This window comes from Vicia villosa, linkage group LG4, assembly GCF_029867415.1.
Source record: "Vicia villosa cultivar HV-30 ecotype Madison, WI linkage group LG4, Vvil1.0, whole genome shotgun sequence".
Lineage (NCBI taxonomy): Eukaryota > Viridiplantae > Streptophyta > Magnoliopsida > Fabales > Fabaceae > Vicia > Vicia villosa.
In genome coordinates this window covers 52,241,699-52,255,386 of record NC_081183.1, presented here as the reverse complement: position 1 = coordinate 52,255,386, position 13,688 = coordinate 52,241,699, and the positions used below count along the sequence as shown (strand labels likewise).

The 13,688-nt window shown below is 36.8% G+C and overlaps 1 protein-coding gene across 2 annotated transcripts in view; it reads left to right on the top strand.

Moving 5' to 3' along the window:
• Window positions 1–3,226: 3,226 nt before the first annotated feature.
• Window positions 3,227–13,688, top strand: part of LOC131594802 (uncharacterized) — a 28,743-nt gene continuing 18,281 nt past the window's right edge. For both annotated transcript variants that reach the window (XM_058867004.1, XM_058867003.1), the window contains exon 1: window positions 3,227–3,935. The gene's annotated coding sequence lies outside the window, so the exon portion shown is untranslated. The remainder of the gene's footprint in view (window positions 3,936–13,688) is intronic.

The following is a 13,688-nucleotide window of genomic DNA, read 5'->3' as shown; positions in this document are numbered from 1 at the left end:
CGAATAACAAATCAAAAATGAAGGTTTTCTTTAAATCTTCCCAAAAATACCATGGGCCTCCATGTAGGTATAAGTCCCAACCTCCCTTGTAAATACTTGTTTACATAACTTCTGAATAAACTCAATGGGCCTCTCCCCGAGTATAAGTCCCGAGCCCCGTGTATACAAACGGATCATCCTTACAGGTATATTTCCTTCATAAACTCCATTGTATACACACACCTTGTCATATATAACTGTTCATACTTATTCATATTTGTTCATATACTTGTTCATACTTGTTCATATTTGTTCATGTACTTTTTCATATTTGTTCGTACTTGTTCATATTTGTGATCGTGTTATATATACTTGTTCAACTTAGTATAACACTAGGTTCCCCATAGCCTCCTATTGGGCTTCGTGCAAAGAATCTCCCTAGTTTAGGTTAGGACATAGAGTATGGTTTCCTGGTGAAATCGCTCTAAGAGCTCAAACCAACTATACCATGCCTCCTCTTGGGCTTCATACAAACGACTTGTCCCTCCCATAGCCTCCTCTTGGGCTTACAATGCAAGGACCCTCGATTGTCCCTCTCATAGCCTCCTCTTGGGCTTACAATGCAAGGACCCTCGGATAGCCTCCTCTTGGGCTTCGTACAAGGACCCACGGGCTTCTTATAAGCATCCCCAATATCCAAAACAAATACCCTAGGAGATTAGACATTTATCATCTATATGATAGGAGTATCTCTTCTATATCATCACAAACAATTAAAACTCAAATTTTTGCCACAAGGCTGGCTAATCAATCAAACCTTTTGCCACAAGGCTGGCTGATTAATCAAAGTTTTTGCCACAAGGCTGGCTTCATTGAAACTTTTGCCACAAGGCTGGTTGATTAATCAAAACTTTTTGTCACAAGGCTGACTTATCAAAAGTTTTTTGCCACAAGGCTGGCTAATCAAACTTGTTTTTGCCACAAGGCTGGCTAAACAAAAATCATCTTTATCATTCTAAGCACCATAAGTGGCACAGCCCAGGGCTTATAATGAAAAGATTTGAAACAAAAACAAATAGATGTATGTGATGATATAGATTAGATACATCGAACATTGAGATGACATTTGTCTCTTATCCTTTGCTTCCACTAGCATAAGTGGGAACTACGATTGCTCTGACTTTCTCAACATCCCTTTGAGAATACGTAGGCACAAGGTCGTATCCTTGGCGAGCAAAACTTCTCCCTCAAACCACTCAAACCTTAGCACCCGTAGACCCCGAGCTACAGATGCTCTGATTCCCTCTAAGGGATATGTATGCAGAAGATTGCGATAATCTTTGCAAGCATAATCAAACAAAAAACTTAGGTCCCACCTATCTCACAACAGAACCTCCCCAATAGCATAGAAAGAAATGAACATAACAAAGAAACCTATAGAATACTATAGATACGTTGGGTGCTAATACCTTCCCTTCGTATAACCAACCCTCTTACCCAAGATCTCTCCCCCACTTTTGCATTGCTTTTAATTTTGTGTTATTTGCTTTACATATCTTTTAAGGTTATTGCAACTTTTTTCCTTTTCCTACTTTGGAAATAATAAAAAGTTTGGTCGTGACAAGAAAAACAAAAATCATTTTCTTGAGCATCGAGCCCAAAGAAGGCATCAGGTGTCTCATCCCGATTTTTCACGCGACAATCTCCACCTCTCAACCTCCTCCACATTCTAACTATGAACCTGTTGTTGACACTGCTGTGTTCTTCAACCTCCCCTCTCCAAAATCATCTTTTTCTGATTCTTTCATTCGCCTCGTGAACTCATATAAACCTCAAAACAATCCATCCTCTAACCCCATTGTCGTAGTCTTAGACTCTGATAATGAAGTTGAATCCTCTCTTCAACCATCCTCTTCAAACACATCTTTTGTGCTTGGTAGAGAATCTCAACCTTATGCCCTCTTCGACCCAGAAAAACCAATTTCCATCCTCAACCCAAAATCTCCAATAACTCCTATCAGAACCAACCCTCTAAAACCTTCTGTTGATGGACGTTTTGAATTATTAAATCACAAGGTCAGGACAGGGTTAGATGTTCTAAAGGTTGCTCATGATTCCAAGCTGGATCATGTAGCTGCTGGAAAGCTATGGACAGCTTTTGCTGAGAAAGTGCAAGCTGAGTTTCTGGATCTCCAGAAGGACTTCCTTGCTGATGCTCCTGGTCCTGCTGGACTAATGCTGGATTTTGGCAGTGAAAGGTATTATCATCCTATCACTGACTGGAGGCCTCTGGAAGAAAAGCCTTTCGTTGATGAAATGGAAGTGGATAATTCCTTGGCTCTGGTTGTTTGGAAGCCATATCTATACAAAGTTCTGACTGGGGATTTTCAGCTTCTGTTCAACTGGTTTAGAGAGAATCCTCTAGAAGAGAACCCTGACATGGTGTATCCAGAGGTTGAGTATCCTCCAGAAGTAGATATTCCTGTTTTTTAAGAGCACCCTGCTGAAGAAATTCCGGTTGAAGAAAATCCGGAAGATGCTCAAATGGTTGAAGCTGATGCTGCTCATCCTGTCCTAGAGGATAACTTTTTTGCTTCTTCTGTTGGTCCTTCATCTTCTGTTCTAATGAACACTCTGAAGGAACTCCAACAGAATCAGTGTACCTTGGCTAGTCGTCTGGACAAGCAAGATGACACCAATGCTGAAATTAGAACTTGGATACAGAGGCAAGAAGAAACCTCTAAGTGTCATGCCCCAAAATTTACCCGATATAATCCACATCTTCTAATTTATTAAGGGTGTTAAAAATTAAGAGCTATAGAGTTTAATATATCTATTACTAAACTCGAACTCTTATAAAATTCCCTTATAAATTGGTTGAAATAAAAATAGGGGTTTGAATAGCAAGTATTTTGGGATCTAAACAGTGGGCCCAAATGTTACAAAAATTCTATGTTTTTTTGAAATCATTTGTGTTCTACTAACATTTGCTTTTATTTTTATGTTTAATTTTAATTATTAACTTTTATTAATATTATGATTGTTATTAGACAGAATTAGGATTAATTAGGTTTTTATTTCTAATTAGATTTTATTAATTATATAATATTAGGATTATTAGTATTAGTTAAATATTATTATTATTATTAGGATTTTTTTAGTTTTTTTAATTATTAAGTTAATTGGGCAATAGGTCTATTAAGTGTAGAAAACCCTAATTGGGACTAATATAAATATAACATTTTTTTCTATACACAGGGGGGACCGAAAAATATCAGGAGGAGGAGGCCAATCTTCTAACACCTAATTTTCCCCCATACCTTTTCACGTACAATTCCACTCTCCCAATTATCACAACAAACCATTACTAAAAAATTCTCACCATCATCTTCTATCCAACATACACCCATAACCCACTTTATATCTCACACCCAATTACTACAAGAAAATTCTCAACCATAAGCCATAAGTTCTAAAAGATTCTAACAACATCAATGGTTCAATAGTTTGTTTTGCAGATGAAAGGCAGAGGAACATAATCGGAAACTGACACGCTCCCAATCCGACCGCCGCGCTTCAATCTCCCCCGATCTTCCACCTTGCCGAAACAACTCCGTGAGATCGCCTACACCGAACAGCCACGCAAATCCGGCACCACCCAACTTTGCAATCCGCTCGCGTCCGAACGGCATCGACCACAACCTTGCCATTTCAGAAATAGAATAACAAAGGAAAAGGAAGTCGAAATTGAATTCGATGGAGATGCAGTGCACCACCATTGATAAACCTGTAATAGTGAATCAATACACGACAAGTTTGAACTGAAAAATTACGGCAAAACAGAAAGGAAGAAGAGCAGGTATGTGCTTCCCGATCTTGAACATACAACCGCGGTTCCTCCGTGACTCCATCGGCCTTCTTCCTCCTTTCTAAGAATCGCACCGCCATCCACCCAGGTACCGTTCCTTTTTCGCTGTTTACTGTTTTCATGTTTGAACAGGGTGAATAATTTATTTTGATTTTGAGAATATTTCCTGATTCGTGGTGTTATTTAAAATTTTAATTTCAATTGCCTAGTGTCACTGTCTAAATGGCATAGTATTCGTTTGAAAAGTCAAAGGAGAATATGAGGTTTAATGTTTGTTTCTTAATTAAAATTCTGAACGTACAGCAAACAAAATCCATTCCACACAATATTGCATTTACTTCTTTCTATTTTATTTATTTCATAAATTGTTATTATTAGAATCAGGATTTTAATTAGGCTTAACGAGCCTCTGTTATCTTACTAGGTGTATCTCTTAGCTGCCTCATTTATTTAATCTAATCGGCATTAGTTGACTAACTTGATTGATTAGGTTTTCTCTTATTGAATTGATTCAGGGTAATTAAGTTTGGTAAAAAGAAACGTGTATTTCATTTGATTAAGATAAATATAAAGACACTTTTATAATTATTATTTAATTAAATTAATTTAGATAGGGAGTTTTTTAAACTGACTTAGGTTATTTATTCTTCAAAAAATAATCTAATTCAAATATATTTATTTTGCTAAATGGTTTTAACCAAATCTATTGGTTACGATGATTAGCATATTCAATTCGTTATTATTTTTAATCAAAGCTATTGATTATGAGGGATAACGATAAAATTAATAATTATTTAAAACGCACTCATTTGCTATTCGTGATAATCGAACCCATCGATTAGAATGGTAAGCAATCCTCCATTCAATCCGTTAACTATGGTGATCAAACCTATTGATCATCGCAACTAACGGTAACATATTAAACCAGGGTTGTACGCCACTTAAAACACTCAAAATTCATCTCTTTAACACTACGATGTTCAAAACTACGATAAGGTAATTCAAAATACCTTCGAACTTCGCATTTCAAAAACTACGATAGGCCATTCAAAAAGACTTTAAAACAACTTCCAACCATATCAAATCAAACTCAAAGGCGTACAACCCTGTGCCCGAACTACGTTGACTCTGATTCTCCTGGCACTTGGCAACAAGGCGAGTCCCCTCCCCCTTAAATCTCATTTTGTCCCGATTTTATTTCTTTGAATTACAAACCTTTAATTATGATAATCTTTGCCATTTTTACGCTATAACTTTCTGTCACCTTTATATTAACCCTATAATGCAAACCATAGGAAAGGGTTGAGGGTGCTTAACACCTTCCCTCGACCTGAATATAGTATCTTACCCCGAATCTCTTAACTGCGTAAGGTTTCCTATTCGCCTTGGTAGAATAGGTGGCGACTCTAAAACATTAATTTTTAGGGCAGGTTGCTACAGCTGGCGACTCTGCTGGGGATACACTTAATGGTGAATTACTATACTCCTATAGGTTTTGGCAGGGTTTAGGTTTGTGGTAAACTATTTAGGTTTTTGGCAAACTTTTTAGGGTTTGACTAATTCGCCACTTTTAGGGTTTATTTATTTTTGTAAATATTTAAAATTTTATTTTTTTATTTAAAATTTCATCATTTAAATAAATATTTGTTTATTTAAATATTTGCTTTTTGCCGCATTTTTAATAATTATAAGCAGCCGGATTTGAGGTTAGTTCATTTTATTTATTTATTTACAGCCTTAAATTACAGTAATTTAAATCTTTATTTAATTGCTGTTTTACCATATTTAAATTATAAGCGACTGGACTTTGAGGTTAGTTAGTTTTTTAAAATATTCAAATTCAAATTCATTTGTTTATTTATCTACATCTATTTACAGTAATTTTATTTATTTATTTTTACTGTAATTTAAAATAAATATTACTTTAGTTGCTTGTATATAATTGCTGTTTTTTTTACATTTTGGGATATATAAAATTGTTGTAAAACCTAAGTGTGGGAATTATCCTTAAGACCAGGGGGGACTTGAATCGCCTACGAGTCTTATTGACAATTCCACTCAGAGTGGGTTGAATATCCGGAAATGTCCAATACGAGGCTTGACCTTGTTGAGGGCAGGACTTGGTATTTGGCTGATGTCTCTGGGAACCTACCCCAAAAATTCGAACCTCATTGGATAAAATGAGTTGTTCTAAAATCCGAAGAGACAAAAAGTCTCGGAGGCTACGAACGACCCCATGAGACCCGTGTCTAGGACATTCCAATGGAAAGGGTAGGCTCCCTAAGCCGTCATGCCGAACCTATGAACCTAGGACTTTTGTGCTTCTATGCTTATTATGTGTTTGCAATTTATATACTTCGAATATCTATGCGTTTCAATTTTGCAGGTATCCCTACGTGGTCCCTAGCCTGCAGGGACTCTAATTTCTAAGACCACGTCTTTCCCACGAAGGACATCACCATATACGCACTCCCTAGCCTGTAGGGACTTTCCTTTTATATCCTTGTATTTCTATAACTACGCGTCCTTCCCGCGAAGGACATCTCCATTTATGCACGTCGATTGGCCTCTCGATGGCCATGCGACCTAGTGATTGTCATGAACAGTCACCCCGTGCTTCCACCTACGCACTCCCTAGCCCGTAGGGATTTTCCTTTTACATCTTTGTATTTTTACAACCACGTGTCCTTCCCACGAAGGACATCTTCATTAACGCATGTCGATTGGACTCTCGATGGCCATGAGATATAGTGACTGTCTTGAACGGTCACTTCGTGCTTGCTCCCGTGCACCCTCTAACTTGTGGGGTTTTGGGATTTCCATCTTTCGTCCCTAGCCTGTAGGGATTTCATTTTCTCTAATATCGTCCTTAGATAGGTTGCGTTCCACATAGAGAACCTTCCCACGAGGGACAACTTCGTAAGTACACGTCGAACGACCTCTCGAAGGTCATGAGACTTGGTGACTGTCCTGAACGGTCATCAACTGCTACTTTCCATGCACTCCCTAATCTATTCCCATTAACGTGTCATAATATCTAGCTCACAAATATTTCATTAGAATCTAATGTCATCCCTAAATCCGCATAGGCTATCCTTAGGATTATATCTATCGCACACCCGCATTGCATTACATACAAGGAGTCATAATATACAAAAAAATAAAGGAGTTCTTTTGCATACGCGTGCATTCGCATTTTCATGCATTCATACATTTACATTGGAATTTGCATTTCTATCTTCGCCTGCATCCACACTTACCATGCTAGTCAATTTCCCGATACTCGCGAAAAAATCAAAGGATCAAAATAAAAACTATGGAGAAAGGAGGATAAAAGATCTTGGTCTTACAAAAAGAGGATGTCTTCCACTATGCCAACCACGTGTTCATGCCTTTTTCGAAACAAGATTATAAATACAACAAAGGCTATCATCGAGCAAGGATTAGTTCAACAAAAGAGTTCCCTCATAGATACACTCAAGGGGTATCTAGCCATAAAGGGGTTCATCTTAGAACACATCAAATTTACAAAGACGCTCTACGATAACCTGGGGGCAAGGATTAGTCCAGTTGGGGCAATATCCTGAACAAAGATGCATAACTACGATGGAGGGAAGTCGACATATGTTAACTCCCCACCAAGGGGAAAAAGGGTCCTAGATTTCCTTTATCAATCTACAAATTCTGAAGGTTGCAAACGGTGTGACACTATCCTAAAAAAAAGCAAAAGAGGTTCAGTCAAAGGAAACTCGTGAAGTTCCAATACGATGAAAACCCATCGCTAACAATCTATTCCCGACAGATTCGACGTGCCCAAGGAGAATTCGAGATTACCCTTCACTTCTACAAGTCCACGAACTAAGGAGTAAGACAAAGTCGATAGATTCACAAAAGGAGATTGCCCTTAGGATTAATAGGTTTATCACTTCAAGTTGTAACTTCTACGATCACAAAATGTTATTTGATGTAAAACGTTGTACCTTTTGAATAGTAATTCAATAAAATAATCATGCATGCTTTGAAATCAATCCATTCGCTTCATTCGCTCACTACTACGACTTTCCACTCACACCCTTCTACTCTATTTCAATTTCGACTTTCAATTATTAACAAACTTAAGGGAGAATGACGAATACAAATAACTAAGTCTCGCTAAACATATGCTTTCAAAGTAAGACCGAGCCGAGGATGTACAGGCATTGTTTCAATTCCCAAACAGTGGAGATATAAGGATGTTAATCCCTCGTCACCCCCTCGAGCCAGGAGTTGGAGCTTGTTTCTACTTTTCAAATAAACCTTGATTTAACCAGGGGCAGGGTAGATTTCAATTAATTCAATGGCGTATTTTGGTTGTCAAGAGAATCAATCAATAAAGCAAAGGTTCAAGCATGCCTTCTTCCTTGCATTCGTCCAAGATTGAGGAAGTAATGGAGATAACATTCACAACATCTTCTTCCTCAATACATCATTCAAGATCGAGGACATACCAAATTCGAAGCTTACAAATCAAAATCAACATGGCAGTCACAACATTCAATATCCAAGGATCAATAGTTCCAAAGGAGTACTCAAAAACAAAAGAAAAAACGCCCGCTAAGTCAGAACGGAAAATTCCATAAAAGAAAACAAAAACGACTTAGGCAAAAATTAGGGCATCCCGATGGATCGAATTCAAAGGAATTGGTTCATGCAAAAATAAGGGATAAAACAAAACAAAGGCTAAACACAAAGGATAATCTTGTGACTACTAAAACATCGAAGCTTCTCATCTATGCTTGGATCTTTACAACTTTTTTCATCAATGCTTGGATCTCTACTAAGGCTTCTGCTCAACATCGAAACTGAAACGATTCTCTTACACACAAAGCACATTCATTGGATTAGTCGAATCTTTAGGATTTGGAGAACATCAAGGAGAAAGGGTTGGGTTAAATAAATTTTGAGCCTTATATCCATTGTTTCTTAAACCTTGAACCAAGCCAAGTTACAACATTCAAAAGTCCTAATTGAGGCAAGGTTGACTACGAAAGCATATTAAGCAGGATTTGTTATACTGACTCCTAAAGTTTGTTAAAACTATTTCTAATCACTACGCTTCTTCAAGCATTCATTTCTAATCATTCAGTCTTAATTCATAACGGACCTCGATTTCAAAACTTGCATTTGCATTGCATTGAAGTTACTTCTCAAAGGGTACAACACCATCTACGAATATACACTTAGCACAAAGGCGATCATTTCTAATAAAGACTCTTGAATGGGGAAACTCCGTCCAGAGGGTTTTCCTAAACAGGGGCATACAACCAAACATCCTATTAACTAGGGGCATTCTTCCTAAGGTTCAATTGACTTGGGTCACATCTCGAAGCAATCTCAATCAGGGGCATGTCAAGCATGGGATAAATTCAAAATGGATAGAAAACCATGGATAACCCTCCATATCTGGCAAGTCAGGGGCACACCCTTCAATCTAAACGTCGAAGCATATGACAAGGCTATTTCCTGGGGCACTTCCCTCATAAGCATCTTTTTCCACGAAAATACTGGGGCAATGGATATCAAATCCGTAAGACGCATAACAAAAGGAAAATGCATATTCATACTTTACGACCTCGAATCAATCTTCCTCCTAACTACAATCTTCAAAGTTCAAAAAAAACAATTATTGGGAAATCGCGCTAGCATCAAACAACCTTACAACATTAGCGAACTATATACGCTTGGTTATCAAAAACCTATCATTAGAGCATCATGCAAATACATAAATCGTGCATTAAATACATTGGTCGATACATTACACCATACCTTTTTAGGTAGTCTTCTTCAAGACATTCTTTTCCCAAGTACCTTTTTCAGGTAGTCTTCTTTAAGACAGTCTAAGAGCCTTTTTAGGTGGCATTTTTTCTAAGACATCCATTATCCTTTCCAAAAAACCTTTGTAGGTAGTCTTTTAAGACATATCTTTCAGCCTTTCAGGCAGTCTTCTTTAAGACATTCCTTATCCTTCGCTCAGAACCTTTTCAGACAGGTTGCGTCCTCTGCCAAGAACCTTTTCAGGTAGTCTTCTTTAAGACAAATGTTCATATCCATTCCAAAAAACCTTTTTGGGTAGTCTTATAGAAGACATTATTTCATTCCACCCACTACATCAATTAAAACATCCAAGTCATCATAAATCATTGTCATGCATTAATCATGTCGCTTCACTCCAACATCAAACCAAGCATATCATCTGGTACATTCATATACTATAAAAGCCCGATTTTCATTTGCAAAATCCAAATCCTTACAAAGTCCATTTCTCGTCCTGGAAAACCATTAAATCCAATTCTCGTTTGGTAGTCAATTCCCGTCTGACTGTTACATCATAATCCAGTACCCGTCAGTTAGTCAGTTCCCGGCTGCCTGTTACATCAAAATCCAAATCCCATTCCAAATCCTATTCCAATCCTATTTCAATCCTATTCCAATCCTATTTCAATCCTATTTCAAATCCTATTCCAATTCCTATTCCAATCCTATTTCAAATCCTATTCCAATCTCATTTCAATTTCAATTTTCAATTTCAATCCAAATCGTGACCTATTGCGTTACGTCTTATCACGCTAGTCCTTTGGCAGTGATTTGGCACCGAGTTCTTTGGTATGTTAGTCCCTTGGCTGTAACCAAGACTCATTTCAATGTCAATTTTCAATTTCAATCCAAATCGTGACCTACTGCGTTACGTCTTATCACGGCAGTGATATGGCACCGAGTTCTTTGGTACATTAGTCCATTGGCAGTAACCAAGACTCATTTCAATTTCAATTTCAATCCAAATCGTACCCTTTGCGTTACGTCTTATCACGCTAGTCCTTTAGCGATGATATGGCACCGAGTTCTTTGGTACGTTAGTAACCGAGACTCATTTCAATTTCAATTTCAATCCAAATCGTTACCTTTGCGTTACGTCCTATCACGTTAGTCTTTTAGCGATGATATGGCACCGAGTTCTTTGGTACGTTAGTAACCGAGACTCATTTCAATTTCAATTTCAATCCAAATCGTAACCTTTGCGTTACGTCTTATCACGCTAGTCCTTTAGCGATGATATGGCACCGAGTTCTTTGGTACGTTAGTAACCGAGACTCATTTCAATTTCAATTTCAATCCAAATCGTGACCTTTGCGTTACGTCTTATCACGTTAGTCTTTTAGCGATGATATGGCACCGAGTTCTTTGGTATCTTAGTAACCGAGACTCATTTCAATTTCAATTTCAATCCAAATCGTGACCTTTGCATTACGTCTTATCACGTTAGTCTTTTAGTGATGATATGGCACCGAGTTCTTTGGTACGTTAGTAACCGAGACTCATTTCAATTTCAATTTCAATCCCAACCATGACTTACTGCGTTAGTCCCTAAGCAGCAATAAGTTATGTCATATCACGTTAGTCCCTTGGCAGTGATATCCTTCCAAATCTCATCGGTGATTCGTATCACATTAGTCCCTTGGCAGTGATATAAAGCTACGTCTCTTTACAAATAGGGATTTATTTTCCCTGATCATAAGGTTTCTCAAACAGTTCTTCAATTGGGTTTATCACGTTAGTCCCTCGGCACTGATCTCCTTCAAAACTTCACCAACAAACAAGGCTTTTTTTCTTTTCCAAACGTACTAACATACTTCAACTAACATAAATAACAATCATGCATCATTCAATTAACATACCTCATTCATACATAATGCATATACATACATCGCTCTCATTTATTTTGAGAAGCTCACTGCATCACACATTGCATGCATCATAACATTGCATAAAATTCAGGTTGCCTTTTTAGGCTATGCTACAATCAAAGCATCCGGTTCCTTCCAGAAAGTATTTGCTTCATATGCAAAAAAAAAAATGGTATTCACCTCGGGTGGCATCTGTAAGCCCATCTCCTCCAGAACTTCTTCCCAACAAGTGCAAATTTCGGGGCATTCAATATTCAATCCTCTTCTACCTTTAGATCACGATAGGCAGACGTGCCTATCTGCCTCTTCAGGTTTAAGAAGATTGAATAGGGGCGGTTGTCATACCCCAAAATTTACCCGATATAATCCACATCTTCAAATTTATTAAGGGTGTTAAAAATTAAGAGCTATAGAGTTTAATATATCTATTATTAAACTCGACCCTTTATAAAATTCCCTTATAAATTGGTTGAAATAAAAATAGGGGTTTGAATAGCAAGTATTTTGGGATCTAAACAGTGGGCCCAAATGTTACAAAAATTCTATGTTTTTTGAAATCATTTGTGTTCTACTAACATTTGTTTTTATTTTTATGTTTAATTTTAATTATTAACTTTTATTAATATTATGATTGTTATTAGATAGAATTAGGATTAATTAGGTTTTTATTTCTAATTAGATTTTATTAATTATATAATATTAGGATTATTAGTACTAGTTAAATATTATTATTATTATTATTAGGATTTTTTTAGTTTTTTTAATTATTAAGTTAATTGGGCAATAGGCCCATTAAGTGTAGAAAACCCTAATTAACAAAGGGTAATTAAGTTTGACTAACTTAGTTGCCTCATTATTATGAGTTTGACTAACAGAGGCTCGTTAGGACTAACTTAGTTTTTCTTAGCTGCCTCATTTATTTAATCTAATCGGCATTAGTTGACAAACTTGATTTATTAGGTTTTCTCTTATTGAATTGATTCAGGGTAATTAAGTTTGGTAAAAAGAAACGTGTATTTCATTTGATTAAGATAAATATAAAGAGACTTTTCTAATTATTATTTAATTAAATTAATTTAGATAGGGAGTTTTTTAAACTAACTTAGGTTATTTATTCTTCAAAAAATAATCTAATTCAAATATATTTATTTTGCTAAATGGTTTTAACCAAATCTATTGGTTACGATGATTAGCATATTCAATTCGTTATTATTTTTAATTAAAGCTATTGATTTTGAGGGATAACGATAAAATTAATAATTATTTAAAACGCACTCATTTGCTATTCGTGATAATCGAACCCATCGATTAGAATGGTTAGCAATCCTCCATTCAATCCGTTAACTATGGTGATCAAACCTATTGATCATCGCAACTAACGGTAACATATTAAACCAGGGTTGTACGCCACTTAAAACACTCAAAATTCATCTCTTCAACACTGCGATGTTCAAAACTACGATAAGGTAATTCAAAATACCTTCAAACTTCGCATTTCAAAAACTACGATAGGCCATTCAAAAAGCCTTTAAAACAACTTCCAACCATATCAAATCAAACTCAAAGGCGTACAACCCTGTGCCCGAACTACGTTGAATCTGATTCTCCATAAAGAGATACGTAGGCACTTGGCAACAAGGCGAGTCCCCTCCCCCTTAAATCTCATTTTGTCCCGATTTTATTTCTTTGAATTACAAACCTTTAATTATGATAATCTTTGCCATTTTTACGCTATAACTTTTTGTCACCTTTCTTTATATTATCCCTATAATGCAAACCATAGGAAAGGGTTGAGGGTGCCTAACACCTTCCCTCGACCTGAATATAGTATCTTACCCCGAATCTCTTAACTGCGTAAGGTTTCCTATTCGCCTTGGTAGAATAGGTGGCGACTCTAAAACATTAATTTTTAGGGCAGGTTGCTACACCAAGAAGCAAGCTGAAGACACCTCTGAGATTAAGAACCTTCTGGCCGCCTTAGCCTCTAAGTTTAGCCAGTCGTAGTGTGTGTCTTTTGTCTTAGTTGGTTTTCTTTATTTTTGCTTCTGTTTTGTTGCATCTGCCTTGTACTCCCTTCTGATTAATCAATGAATATTATCTTTTCTCTATTCACTCTGTGT